This window comes from Marmota marmota, unplaced genomic scaffold, assembly GCF_001458135.2.
Source record: "Marmota marmota marmota unplaced genomic scaffold, marMar, whole genome shotgun sequence".
Taxonomy (NCBI): domain Eukaryota; kingdom Metazoa; phylum Chordata; class Mammalia; order Rodentia; family Sciuridae; genus Marmota; species Marmota marmota.
The window spans coordinates 26102210-26117842 of record NW_025999932.1 but is presented as its reverse complement, the minus strand read 5'-3'; positions in this window follow the sequence as shown (position 1 = coordinate 26117842).

The following is a 15633-nucleotide window of genomic DNA, read 5'->3' as shown; positions in this document are numbered from 1 at the left end:
AACAAAATCCTCAATCTTCTAGGGGAAGGGAAATACCATTGCTCTTAGAGCACAGGTGAAAAACCACTGAGTGTTGGGCCCACAACTACAGCCCAGGGAGGGGCAGAAACCCTGAGAAGGCCACAACTGGGGACCAGAGCATAGTGCCTGATTAAGAATAGGTCTTAACTAGAACCTCAAATATCTCCTACCCCAGGGATAACGTTGAATAACAGTAGACAACTGATTGGAAAATGGAGGAGTGTAGAAATATAGATATTTCCACACTGAGGTGCATAGAAAAGACCTAACGCTGAGACAGAGGAGAAATTGAGAAAAGCCAGTCCCTACCCTAAACACACATGTTGTAGGAGAATTTGAAACATATGCACTGAGTGTAACTGCAGTGCTATGGTCTGAACATTAGTGTACTCCATGAATTCATGTGTTGAAATCCTTACTCCCACATAATGGTATTAGAAAGTGGGGCTCTTGGAAGGTGATTACCAAATGGGACTAGTGTCCTTATAACCTTCTATCATGTGAGGACCCAGTAAGGTGGCGTCTATGAACCAAGACATGGGCCCTTATTAGACACTAGATCTGATAGTACCTTGATCTTGGACTTCTGAGACTTCAGAACCCTGAGATATAAATCTCTCACAGCTGTTTATAAGCCACTAAGTTTATGGCATTTTGTTATAGCAGCTTGAACAGAGTAAGACGCATAGCAACAACAAACCTCAAATCAAGCTCAACTTGTGACATTAGCTCCCATGCTAAATATCTACCAAAAGACAAAGCACACACATTGTCAGGCATAAAAATTATTTATCCCTTCCTCTGCCATCCTACAAAAGATATCAAGCTTTCAGCAAAAAAAAATAATAATAATAATAATAATGAGGCACAAGAAAAGGCGATTAAAAAAAAAATCAACACACTGCCAAGAGACAAAACAATCAACAGAAACAGACCCCAGTATGGCACAGATGGTGAAATTCACTGATGGAGAATTTTAAATAATTATGATTTAAATGTTAAAGTCTCTAATTACAATATGGATAATATGTAATATCAGATAGGTTAAATGTAAGTACAGGGATGGAAACCACAAGAAGGAAGCAAATGGAAATACAGCCACAGAGATGAAGAACACTTTTATTAGACCTGACACAGAGAAGAAAAGAATCAGTGAACTTGACAGAAGTTTAGTGGAAGTGAACTTCAGTCGACATTTCAACAGAAGTAAACCAAACTGAAACAGAAAAAGAAATCATAAAAACAAACGAAGCATTCAAGTACTGGGGGAAATACCAAATGGTATGATATATGAGTAACTGGGAACACAAAAGGGAAGGGAACAAGAAACATTTGAAGATACAGTGGCTGAAAAATTTCCAAACTCAATGATAGATACCAAATTATAGATTTAAGAAGCTCAGAGAGCACCAAACAGGATAAATACCCCCAATCAACCTAATAAAAAACATATCATATCATGTTCAAACTGCTGCAAACAAAAGAGAAATTTTGAAGTCAACCATAGGGGGAAAATACATTACAATGAAGGAACAAAAGATCGTAGCACATGGATACAAATGATATAAGCAATTCTGCAATGGAGTGACACATTTAAATAACTGAAAGAAGAAAAAAACCTGTCAGATGAGAATTCTATAACTAGCAAAAATGTCTTCCATAAGCAAAGAAGAAATAAAGAGATTTTTTTTAGACTAACATAAAGTGAAACAGGTTTGAAGACTGCTGCACTGAAGATTCTCCTAATAACCAAACTCAAACTTAGCCAGACTTCTAACTAGGTTAACATCAGTCGTTACACTAAGGTCTATCAGCAGGAAACTTCTAGAAATATTATGTAAAATTCTTTAGGAAGAGGAATATGACATCAGACAGAAACTTAGATCTACCAAAAGAAATGAGGAATATTTGAGAGAGACAATAAGTTAAGGGGCTATAGATCTTAATTTTTCTTATTTTTAATTTTTCTAAGAGATCACTGTCTAAAATAATGGAAATGTATTGCTTATTTATAGCACATGTAAAAATAAAACATGGGATAACAGAAGCAGAAAGGCAAGGAGAGAGGAATTAGGTAAATATATTTATAAGGATCTTAAAATACACATGAACTGGTAAAATGGTGTTTGGAAGTAGAATACGTTTAATTCACGATATATATTAAAAAACTTGGGCAACCCACCAAAACATTTTACAAAAGCAGCATAAATAGGAAGTTGATAGTGGATTTAAAGATAGGATAATAAAAACATTAGTTAACCAAAGAGAACACAAAGAGGAAAAAATAACAACAAACAAATGTTAAAGATGGAAAATAAATATCAAAACAGCAAATTTTAGTCCAACATAGATAGGTTGAAAGTAAAGGATGGAAAAAATGTATCATATTAAAATTATACAAAAGAAGATATAATAGCCACATGAGCGAAAGACAAGGTTGACATCAGAGTCAGGAATATTATCAGGGACAAAGAGAGTGTCACATGGTGAAGAGGGATCAGTAGTCCAAAAAGACCCAGCCTTGTGTTCACCTCTAATAACAGAACTTCAAGATACACAAGGGATACAAATGGATAGAAATGCAAAGAAAAATAGATAAACCTATCCTTATAGTTGGAGGCTGGAACATTTCTCTCATGATCAATAAACAGACAGGAAGTCAGCAAAGATACAAATTTTAACTACATCTTCAGGAAACGTGACACACCAACATTCATAGAACACTCTGCCCCAAAGCACGCGTACATTGTTTTCCAGCACATAGACCATTCACCAAGACAGAACATATGTTGGCCCATGAAACCAACCATCAAATAAACCATTTAAGAGAACAGAAACTAGGATTCAATAACAGAAATCTATCTAGAAGTTCCCCTAATGTTTAGAAATTTAACTGCCGAGTAACCCACAAGCAAAGAGTAAGTCCCAAGGAAGTTTGAAAAAAATGCATTAATCTGAATGAAAATAAAAATACAAATAACCCCAAAATTTGTGGAATACAGCTTTCACCTTGCATACAGGGAAATAGGTAGGACTACAGCATTCAGTGCTTACAGCAGAAGGGAGGAAAGTGCTTTAATCAGTCATCTAGGCTTCGAGCTTAAGAACATGGAGAAGAAAGGCAAACTAGACCCTAAACAGCAAAAGGAAGAAAATTGTAAAAATATGAGCAGAAGCCAATAATATTAAAGGACAAAAGCAATGAAAAAAAAGCAATGAAAGCAAAAGTTACTTCTTAAAAAGATCAATAAAATTGGTGAACATCCAGCCAGGCTGACCCAGGCATAAAGAAGGAAAGTACAAATGACCTATATTAGGAACAAAAGAGGGCTGTCACTATGAAACCCAAAGACATTAAGAGAATAGGGAAGGTTTTGAATTTGATAGCATCCCACTTACTGATTCTCGGTTTTACTTGTTTTGCTTTAGGGGTCTTGTTAAGGAAGTCGGTGCTGGTGCCTACATGTTGGAAGGTTGACCCTACGTTTTCTTCTAGCAGTTGCAGTTTCTGGTCTAATTCCTAGGTCTTTCATACATTTTGAGTTGACTTTACCCAGAGTGATTGATAGGGATTTAGTGCCATCCTTCTACAAATAGATACCCACTTTTCCCAGCATCTGTTAAGACAGCTGTCTCTAATCCACCTCACGTTTTGGTACCCTTGTCAAAGATGAGATGACCGTATCTGTGTGGGTTTATTTCTGTTTCTTCTGTTCTATTCCACTGGTCTTCATGTCTGTTTGGGGACAGTACCCTGCTGTTTTTGTTACTGTAGCTCTGTAGTATAATTTGAGCTCAGATATTGTGATGCCTCCAGACTTTTTCTTCTTACTCAGGATTGCTTTGGCTATTCTGGGTCTTTTATTCTTCTGAATGAATTTTAAGACTGTTTCATCTAGTTCTGTGAAGGATGTCATTGGAATTTAGATGGGGATTGCATTGAATCTCTACATTGTTTTTGGAAATATGACTGTTTTAGCGATATTAAGTCTGCCTATCCAAGAACATGGGAGGTCTTTCCATCTTTTGATGTCTTCTTCAATTTCTTTCTTCGGTGTTCTACAATTTTCATTGTAGAGGTCTTTAACCTCCTCGCTTAGATTTATTCTCAGGGTTTTCTGTTTGTGTGTTTGAGGCTGTTGTGAATGCATAACAAATAATTAAGATAGAAAATCTCCACCAGTTACTCTTTGTACAGAAGGTTAATATCCAGAATATATAAAGAACTCAAAAAAGTTTAACACAGAAACTAAATAACCCAATCAGTAAAGGGTCAAATGAACTATACAGACATGTCTTGAAATGTAAATGGCCAGCAAATACATTTAAAAAAATGCTCAATGTTATTAGCAATCAGGGAAATGCAAATCAAAACTACAGTGAGACTTTTATCTCACCCCAGGTAGAATGGCAACCATCAAGAATACAAATAATAAGAAATGAATATGAGGGTGTAGGGAGAAAGGAACACTTACACATTGTTGGTGGGACTGCAAATTATTACAACTACTACGGGAATCAGTACAGAGGTTTCTCAAAACATAGGAATGGAACCACCATGTGATTCAGTCATTCCACTCCTCAATACTTATCCAAAATAACTAAAATAAGCACACTATAGTGAAACATATATTCCAATGTCCCTCAGTACAATTCACATAAGTTATGAAACCATCCTAGGTATCTGTCAACAGATGGATGGATGGATAAAGACAAAGTGGTATGTGTACACAATGGAGTTCTACTCAGCCATGAAGAAGACTTTTTCCCCAGGGATATAAAACTGTTTCTGCATTTTAAAACCAACCGATGAATACCATATTAATAAGCAAAGGAGCAAAACACACATAACCTTCTCAAGATTCAGAAAAATCATTTGACAGCATTCAACACTGATTCATGATTATTAAAAAGAAAAACCCAAGCAAAACTCTGATCCAATCAGGAATAGAGGGACATTTCTATTTTGCCTGATAAAAGACGTCCACAAAACACTCATAGCTAACATCAGCTCTAATCTGGATAAGTGTCTCCCAAAGACCTATGTGCTGAGATCACCCGCCTGTGGTACTGCCGGGAGTTGTCAGAACCTTTGGTGGAGGCACTAATGGAAGGAAATTAAGTCACTGGGAGAGTGCCCTTGAAGGGGATGTTGGGAGCCCAGGAATGTTCTTTCTCTCTTTTGCCTCTTTGCTTCCAGCTTTGCTCTACAATGTCCCTGCCATGATATGCTGCCTCACCATAGGACAAAAGCAGCAGCAGCAACTGACCATGGACTGAAACTTCTGAAACCATGATCTAAAATAAACATTTCATCTTTTTAAGTTGATTGTCTCAATACATTTTGTTATAATTACAGAAACCCGACTGACATCATACCTAATGTTGAAAGAGTGCATAGTTTTTCTCAAAGTTGAGGAACAAGGCAAGAGTGTTTTTTCTCATCACTCCAATTCAAAGTTATACGTGAGGTGTTTGCTAGCACAAGTATATAAGACAGCGAAACTTGAAGTATAGAGATTGCAAAGGTAGAAATAGAAATATCTCTATCCATAGATAATGTGATTTTATACATAGAAAATCACAAGGAATTTACAGAAATACTTCTAAGCTAACAAGTGAGTTTAGTTAGGTCACAGGGTAAAATATCAATAAAAAGTCAATTGTATTAAAATTGAAATATCAATTTTATTTCTTCTCTATACACTAACAGTGAACAACTGGAATTCAAAATTCAAAAAATTGTACCATTCTCAATAGCAATTTGATAATGAAATACTCTAATAAAATGTGTGCAGGATCTATGTGTTAAAAGTTATAAATTGTTGATGAAAGAAATCAAGGACCAAAATAAAGAGATATTCAGGATTCATGGATTGGAAGACTCAATATTATATGAATTACCTCCTAATTTGGTCTATGGATTCAATATAATCTCAATTTCAAAAAATCTTTGGGTTTTATATATATATATCAGCAAGCTAATTATAAAATTTGTATAGAAAAGAAAACAAACTAGGATGGCAAAAATAATTTTGAAAAAGAACAAGGAGGACTTACTACCTGATTTTAAGATTTCCATAGCTGCAAAATCCAGACAGCGTGGTGTTAGTGAAGGAGAGAAACATAGATCAATGGCAGAGTTAAAATTTAAACCTACATCAATACAGTGAACTGATTTTTGACAAAGATGAAAAAACAACTGAATTCAATGGAGAAAGGATAGTCTTTTAAATAAATGTTGCTGCAACAAGTAGACATTCACATGCAAAACAATGAAATAAGTTGAACCTCAAATCACATCTCACCCACGTACTTAACTGTAAAATCTAAACCTGTAAATTTCTGGAAAACAGAAAAGAAAATCTATGTGACTTTGGTTTTGATTTTTACATTATAAAAGACACTGTTAAGATAATAAAGGTAGAAGGCATAGATGAAGAAAAAATAATTGCAAATCATACTTTCGTCAAAAAACTTGTAACCAGAATATTAATTTTAACATAACTCCCCATATTCAAAAATAAGAACCCTAAAAAGTTGGGCACCATGGCACACACCTCCAATACTAGCTCCTCAGGAGGAACAGGCAGGAAGATTGCAAGTTCAAGGCTAATCTAGGCAACTTAGTGAGAACTTGTCCCAAAATAAAATAAATTTTAAAAGCCTGTACAAAAATTCATCAACATCATTTTCATTAGGGAAATGCAAATTAAAATATAATCACACACCTACTAGACTAGCAACAAGCACACACACAGAAAAAGAAAATCAAATTCAACTATACTAATTGCTGATGTAGATGGGAAACAACTGTAACAATCATATGTGCTAAAAAAGCACAAAATGATACAACCTTGAATGGCCAGTTTCTTACATAATTAAACATACATATGACATGGAAATCCCACTCCCAGATAGGTGCCCAAGATAAAGGGAATTTTTTTGTATTAATCTGTTTTCTGTTACTATAATAAAATACTCAAGACAGGAAACTTATAAAGAAAAGAAAGTAAATTATTTAGCTCACAATTTGGGCAGCAGAAAGTTCAAACAGCGTAGCTCCAATTCTGGTGAGAGGACCCTGGCTGTATCGCCTGATGGTAGATGTCATTATTATAGGAGCACTTGCGGAAAGAAGATATCCCAAGATAAGAAGCCAGAGTACAGAGCAGGGTCGGGGTTGAAACCTCTCAATGAGACCTACCTCTCAGAGATCCCACTACCTCTCAACATCACAGTGCTATGACCAAGTTCCCAGCACCGAAACTTTGGGCCACATACTCTGTGTTAGCTTTCCAGCACTGTGACAAAAATACCTGACATCCAGCCAAAACTGTGAATTTTATTTTATGGAAACTTCAAGAACACATTTCTGGCTTCTCCTGAAGTCCCGCATGTCTGGCACATGCTGAGGGGGCAAGAATAACTAGAGAGGTTGGTAGCAGCCCCTCTTTTTTATTTTGTATTTTTTATGCTAATTTTCTATATATGACAGCAGAATGCATTACAATTCATAGTACACATCTAGCACAATTTTTCATACCTCTGGTTGTATATTCACACCATTTGTGTCTTCATACATGACTAGGGTAATGATGTTCAACTCATTCCACCGTCTTTCCTACCCCCAAGCTCCCTCCCTCCCCTCCCACCCCTCCGCCCTATCTAGAGCTCATCTATTCCTCCCATGCTCCTGCTCCCAACCCTACTATGAATCAGCCTCCTGATATCAGAGAAAACATTCAGCGTTTGGTTTTTTGGGGATTGGCTAACTTGACTTAGCATTATACTCTCCAATTCCATCCATTTATCTTGCAAATGCCATGTTATTCTCTTTTATTGCTGAGTAACATTCTACTGTGTGTATATACCACATTTTCTTTATCCATTCATCTACTGAAGGGCATCTAGATGGTTCCACAGTTTAGCTACTGTGAATTGCAGCAGCCCCTCTTAAAAAGGGAAGGCACTCCCAATTTTGCCACAGTTCTCACTGTTCTCTCCTGGCCCACTTCCCTCACTCAGGCTCCTCATGCTATTTTTATTTAAAATAGGAAATACATATTTTGGTCTTTGTCCAATTTCCTGGCACACAGCTCCTGAAAATCCCTGAAGTGATAATTGTCATTTGGTATGCTAATGGGATGACTGATGGGGAAAGGGAGGCTTCTGGACAGTCTGAGGATGGGGGCTGGTGCCAGGGGAACCAACCGCGTGAGAGAGGATGGTGACCTCCAGCCTTACCCCCAAGGCAGGGAGAAGGACTGAAGGGGGGTTGATCACCAATGGCCCATGACGTAATTATGGATCATGCCTGCCCTGCGTAACGAAGTCTCCATTAATAACCCAAAGGACCAGGTTTGGACAACACGTTGAGGTGCCCAGGGGTGGTTTTCTGGAGAGTGCAGAAGCCCTCTTCCCATGCATCTTGCACATGTCCTTCTCCATCTGGCTCTTTGTCCTGTGACATCGTCCTAGTAAGCTGCAATGGAAGTGTTCCCCTGCATTCTGTGAGGTGTTCTAACAAATAGCAGAACCTCAGAGAGGGTCCTGGGAACCTCCCATCTGTAGCCAAGTTGGACAGAACTTGCAGATGACCTGGGGACCTATTACTTCCAGTGGCATTAGTTGGGGCTGCTTTGTGGGAACATGTCCTCAACCTGGCCGGCCCAAGCTACTTCCAGTTAGTGTCAACATTGAACCAAACTGTGGGGCATCTGGTCTTGGAAAATTGCTCAGTTTGAGGCGAAATCTCCACATACCCAGCCAAAGCAGTGTTCCATGTTGAATGAGGATGGTGGCGAGACCATCAGGGACCACCTCAGGGAAAATGGGCAGATGCATTCCTGAGGCCTTAACACATAGCTATTACCCAAGTATGGCACCCATTCTTCCGTTAACCCCTCACCCAAACTTCAAAAACCATCATTAAAACTAGGATGCTGGGGCTGGGGTTGTGGTAGAGCACTTGCCTAGCCCATGGGAAGCACTGAGTTCAATCCTCAGCACCACATAAAAAAATAAATAAATAAAATGAAGGTATTGTGTCCATCTACAACTAAAAAAAAAGTTAACAACAATGACAACAAACAAACAAACAACAACAACAACAAAAAACTAGGATGCCTTAGCCATAATGTCTCTGAGGACAAACTAGGTCAAAGAAACCATCGGGGAACCATCACAGAGGGCTACTGGCCAACTCCCAGGGCCCTGGCCTGTTACTCACAGGTATGTGTTTTCTCCCACCCCCCATCTATGTATTCTCCCACCAGTTGCAGGGATTCATAAAAATGGGCCCCCTTTCTTGGCTGGGGGGGGGCACTGACACATTCTGTGTCTCCCTTTTTACTTGAGCGGATGCCTCAAGTCCTTGCCTGAGTTTGAATTCCTCTGGGTCTAGTCTCATTTCCGCCACTTCTGGACCCAAGAACCTGGATCTGCTAGCAGTTGTACAGAAGGAAAAACAACTCGTCCCTCCTGCCATGTACCTCTGTAGGCATTTAAGTTTGAGACTTGCTTTTGCAAACAGTAACTGCAGCGCCTATGCCTTCAAAAAAGATCTAGGTCTTACCTTGTTCAGAAAATCTTTTCTGCATTATTAAGAACTTCACTGATCACAAGTGGCAGAAGTCCAGCTCAGTCCAGCTTGAATCAGTGCAGAAATGAATTGCACAAGCCTGGGGTGCAGATGGCTCAGGAGCAGACACCCCAATCTCAGCAGCTTTCCCTCTCCTTCATTCATTCATTCTCTCTCATGTCTCCATTCTCTGGAGTTGTTTGTCCTTAAAAGGTTGGAAGAAAGACTACAGGTAGCTCTGAAGGTGTCCTCTTACAGCCTCATAACAACAGACAAAAGACTGCTCAGCCCACACTCCTCCTGAGGACCATCCTAGGCAGAGGGTAGCATCCTTGGTGAGGTACCAGTCCAGGGAGGGCATGGTAATCTCCAGTCGCCCTCGGCACCATCCAGCTGTGGATGAGGATAAGAGGGTAACCCCAAGCAGGCACACTGCTCTGAACTAATTAAAGAATACGTTTTTATTACATTTGTTTGTCGGTTTGAGCCATAAACTCCTATATCTTTAAGAATAGTTATTGTGTCCTTTATCTTTGTATCTGGCCCAATATGACATCTAGAAGAAAAGATCTTTTAAAAATATATTCTAAAAGAGATGTTAGATAAAGTTTAAGTTGTCATAGTCATGCACTCCAGAGTTCTTAATAATGCAATAATAATTTCAATAAAATCTGAAGAGAGCAGTCACAGAGCCACGCACAGAGTGCTATGAGATTTCTGTGGAGGTTTGCCTAACCCTGTCGGAAGGGTCAGAAAAGGTTTTTTGAAAAAGACAAGATCCAGATCTTTTTTGAAGGCACAGGCGCTACAGTTACTATTTGCGAAAGCAAGTCTCAAACTTAAATGCCAACAGAGGTACATAGCAGGAGGGACGAGTTGTTTTTCCTTCTGTATAATGGCTAGCATTTCCTAGGATATGAATGCAGTCTTTCTTTTTCTTTCTTTCCTTCCTTCCTCCCTCCCAAGCAGGAGGCTTCCTTACATTCCAAACCATATTTGGTCTTCGGTCATACACTCCTGTGTTGGTTCGGTTTCTGCAAGCTTGGCCAGCTATGTTGGTTACATTTTGCCTGGCTTTCACATCCCTTTAACACCCTTCTCTAGTCTGTTGGGTGCCACCAAAAGCTACCTGACTCTTTGGACTCCATCCCTCTCTGGACTTTGCTGGAAGGCTTCCAATGGATTAGGTCCCTCCAGCAGACTTGGCCATTGGCAGGAGATGAGACTGTATCAGAGGGAAGGTGAAGGAAAGCTGAGGTATTTCTCCAGACTCTCCTGTCTCATGTGTCCAGCAGTGGCTCAGTCCCTCCCAGGGGACAGCAGCTCCTCCATAGCTCTGGATCTCCCTGGGCTCCAATCCATTCAGACCCCGAGAAATTAACTGCTTCCTTCTTGTCACCAGTCTCTGGGAGCTTTACCCTTATTTATATTCTCAGCAGGTGATCCCTTCACTTAATCCCAAAATTTGGAACAAATGGGGTGATCGTGTTGCTTGCCAAGACCTTGACTGAACTACCAACTTAAATTTAGCAGGTGCGAACTTCCCATTGGAACACTCCTCTAATTAATGCTTCTTCCTGTCCGCTGGGCACTGGAATCACCTGGGGACCTTTAGCATCCATGGCTGCCTGGGTTCCATTGCCAGGATTTCTGATGTAATTGGTCCACGGAGAGGCCATAATCTCTCCAGGTCGTTCTATTTTGCAACCAAAGTGAGAAGCCTTGCTTCTGGCTCATATGGCTCTCATACAGAGAGGAGATTCTAATACATAATGGGAACGCAACTGCATATAACCCATTTTATTTTATATATCTACAAATTACTGCAATCTCTGGTTTAAAGTGACATTGTTTTCAACTTTTCCATTCATGAAGGCATTTTTTTAAACAAATAGAACAAGTTAAACACATTTACCTAAGTTTTCTCGAGGGGTTTCTAGAAAACACAGAGTCTCCCCCCCCTCTATACACACACACACACACACACACACACACACATGTGTGTGTATAATACATTATGTGTGTGTATTTATGTATATATATTTTAAATAAAATACATATAAATGTATTTTATAGGGTGCCTTGAGGAGTTAAGTTTTGTAGGAGGATTAAAAGAAAATTAAAGAGCCATGAAAGGATATAATAAGAGAAAATATTTCTGAATCACTGTGTCAAAAACTATTCTCTTTGAAATATAATCATAGAGGTATTAGTAGGAGGCAATGAATTCACATGAGAAGCATGGCTGATCCAATCTTTCCAATCTTCTCTGAGAAGGAACCCCATTAAAGCAATCATTCACAACTTCTGTACATTAAAATAAGCATCAGCCACTGGCCTCGGGAGAACTTTTGAGATGTCCAGTGTTTAAAATGCCTTCACCATGTAGCAGGTTTTTCACCAGCACCACACTCTCCTACTTTGAAACACAATCATTTTTTAAACACACGTTTGTTAGTGGTGATTAGACTTATTTAATATTTTTAAGAGAACTTGTACAACCAAGGCTTCCTTCTCATTTTGAGTGTTCCAGGGATATCTCATCTAAACAAATACTGCATTGGTCAGCTGGTGCTCCATTAACTTCTGTGTCATGAAACCAAAAGCATTTATTTCCCACTGTCTGTGGGTCCCCGGGATGGGCCAGCCTGGGGTGGCTTTCCTCCACTTGTCACATCCTCCTCCAGGAACCCACTGGCAGCCCAGGTATGTGTGCTAACATCCATTGGCCAAAGAAAGTCATGTGGCCAGGATCACAACTGAAGGCTGGAGAAATACACTGTGTCTTTATGAGGAAGGGATACAAGGTTACAGAGCCAGGGGTAGGGATACAGAGAGATGAATTGAATAGGGACAACAATTCAATTTACCACAATACCTCAAGCAAAAATATGTCAGTGTGCACCCCAATCCTGTATGTATGGTAAAGAGAATTTCTGGCTCTAGATTGGCCAGTCGCTGTTGAGTTCTAGAACCCCACATATAGGATGGCTTTCTAAATCCCGACGGATGATGGCAATCCTCACCCACTGGCGGGGAGCCTCAGAACAAAGGGGCTGCTGGTTTTTCTCAGCTCTCCTCCCTGAAAGCACCAAAACCATCTTCCAAGGAGTAATATTTCGAGAGGAGCAGAGAATGAGAATGGTGGAGCGCAGGATTTTTAGGGCAGTGAAGTCATCCGACATGGTGCTACAGTTGTAGATATCATGGCACCATGATTTTGTGAAGACCCATAGAACTTTACAGCACAAATAGTGAACATTAATGTATGAGAATTTTTAAAAAAATCCTCTAAGTGATCAGGGATCCCACTTGGATGTGGAGGTTCGTGGTCAGCTGAAGATGCGTGCACAGACATGTCCCCAACGGCTAACAACTGGAGTCCTGTACAAAGCTTTGCCCCCAGTTTGAAAGACGGTTAGTGCAAAACCAAGTCATGTTTATGGGTGATCCACAACTTGACTCAACAGAAATCTAGTAAACATTCTAGAATACAGCAAGTAGAATACAAGGGCCCATGATCTCAGGAATATGAAGGCCCCCAGGCCTCAACTGAAGTCTCCTTGACCTTTTTGTGCATAACAGTCCCTCTGTCCCTTGTTCCTGACCAACTCACTAGACTTCAGCCACTCTGCCTTCTGCAGGTTTCTAGGACATTTCAAGGTCTTTCCTTTTCAATGCACTTCCTTGTTGCTCCCCAAGCCTGGAAAGCTATTGCCCCATCTCTACCTAGCTAACTCTTCCTCCCCACTTGAAGCCTCAGCTTATAGGATCTGTTCTCAGTAGGAGCCTCCCAAGAGGCTTCTACTTGAAGATAAGCTCTGGGTATTTTCCCATCACCTAAAACAATTCCTGGCACACAGTAGGTATTAAATAAATATTCATGTCATGTTTGTTTAGGATTCTTATAGAATGATTTAGCATGGGTGCTGTGAAGACAGTTGAGAAGTCCTACACCACGCATATTAAACTAAGAGAATCCATGCAAAGTTCTTGGGTGACTACTGCTACAGTCCTAACACTCTAATAAAGACATAAAAGCAGCTTTATGCTCAGGTGCTGGAAATTTAATCTTTCAATTCATATTTTGACAGTATTTGGAGGAGAGGCCTTCAGGAGGTAATCAGGTTTAAAGGAAGTTATGAGGGTGGAGGTCCCATGATGACTTTAATGCCTATATAAGAGGAGGTGTAAGGACCCAAGCTAGTGTATTCCTTTGATTTCTCCATGTGATGCCCTCTGCCATGTTATGACACAGTAAGAAGGCCCTCATCTTAAGCACCTTGGACTTCCCAGCCTCCAGGTTGTGAGAAATAAATCTCTCTCCTTTATGCATTCCCCATCTTGGATATGTTGGCGTAGCAGCAGAACACAGCTTAGGACACAGGTACTGGGCATATCTGAAGCCGTGAATTCTCCAGAGATTTGGAGTGGGTGAAGGCTTTACTTTCCTTCAACCCTGGTGCTACGCTGCAGCCATCAGTTCCAAGCCATGCAAGAGAGGTGTCTGCTGGATCCCAGGCAGTGATCTCAGATTTGCAAATCCTGGCAGGCCCCACATGGGTAGATGTGGGATGACCCCTTCTACAGGGTCACAGCTACCCACTTGCTGCTGGAGGATCTGTCCAAGGCTGGTGACCCTGGAAAACCTGGTGGAAGATGAAATCATGAGATAAACTTTTCCCACTCTGTGCAGCTGAGAGAGCTGTTCATCCCCTACTTGGAGGAAGCAGAATGGAACTCTTACCTGCATGTCAGCAAGTAACGGAACTCTTCTCTCTAAGGCCGGCTCCTTTGCAACTCATTCACTAAGCCAAAGCCAGCCATTCTTCCCCTGAGGCTTATTTTCTCTGACCAAAGAGACCACAATAGACTGACCTTCCATGAGAGCAATGACAAGCCACGCTACCATTTCTGGGTATCCATAAGGTGATGGAGAAGACAAGAGCCACCGTCAGAAACATGGCTGCAATTAGGGCAGAGTCGATGGAGAAGGCAAAGAATAAAGTCATTTCAACAAACCATAATAACTCAAAGGGGATTCAAGTACAGAGAAAAAGAAGACTTTCTGAAATTCAAGCTCCATAAAACACGATGCCCTGATTTATGAACGGCCGCTGCTGAGAATCAAACTGATGCTTTGAGTCAACAAAAGGAAGAAATTTCATACAAAAAAAAAAAAAAAACCTTAAAAAATTGAATTCTGTAAACAAAAAGAAAATCTGAGAGCTCTGATGTGATTGTTGGTTCAGGAAAGAAACATGGAAAGAGACAGAGGGAAGATAAGTAATAATAAAAACAAGTGAGATAAAAGAAATTTCCCAAAGCTAGAGAAAGATCTCAGATAAAGATGAACGTCAAAAAACGATGGACATATTATCCAAAGTACATGTACAAAGACATGAATTGGCGTGAACATACTTTATATACAACCAGAGATATGAAAATTGTCCTCTATATGTGTAACAAGAATTGTAATGCATTCTGCTGTCATGTATTTAAAAACTAAAATCAATTAAAAAAAACACTGAAATGCTATGATGGAAAGAGAAAATCATAAACTTTTGGGGGAAAAAAACAGGTCACTTACAGCAGTAATAGAATAAAACTTACAAATCATATTTTCAACCAGAAGAAAATTAACACAGTGACTGGGAACTCTTGAGAAAATAAGAAAAAGTCCTACTCATTCTATAGCTAGCCAAAAAGCATATGTTTGACAAGTAAGGTTTAAGAGTATTGCCCATCTTGTAACCCACCAGAGGAGGTACACAGAAAATATTCTAACCAAGGAGAGTAAATCAGAATATGGAGCTCGTGACACAGAAAAACTGGGGAAGCAGAAAACCATGACAGTAACGAATAGCTAGACAACATGGGTAATGTGGCTAAAATCTGTCATAGGTTTTAAGCAGAAAAATAATCTTTAATAAAACAAAATTCCACACTCTCTCAGCGTGCAAAACTATGTATGCCTGTGCACGAGTGTGCGTGTGTTTGTGCGCATGCGCACGTGTGCGTGTGTGAGC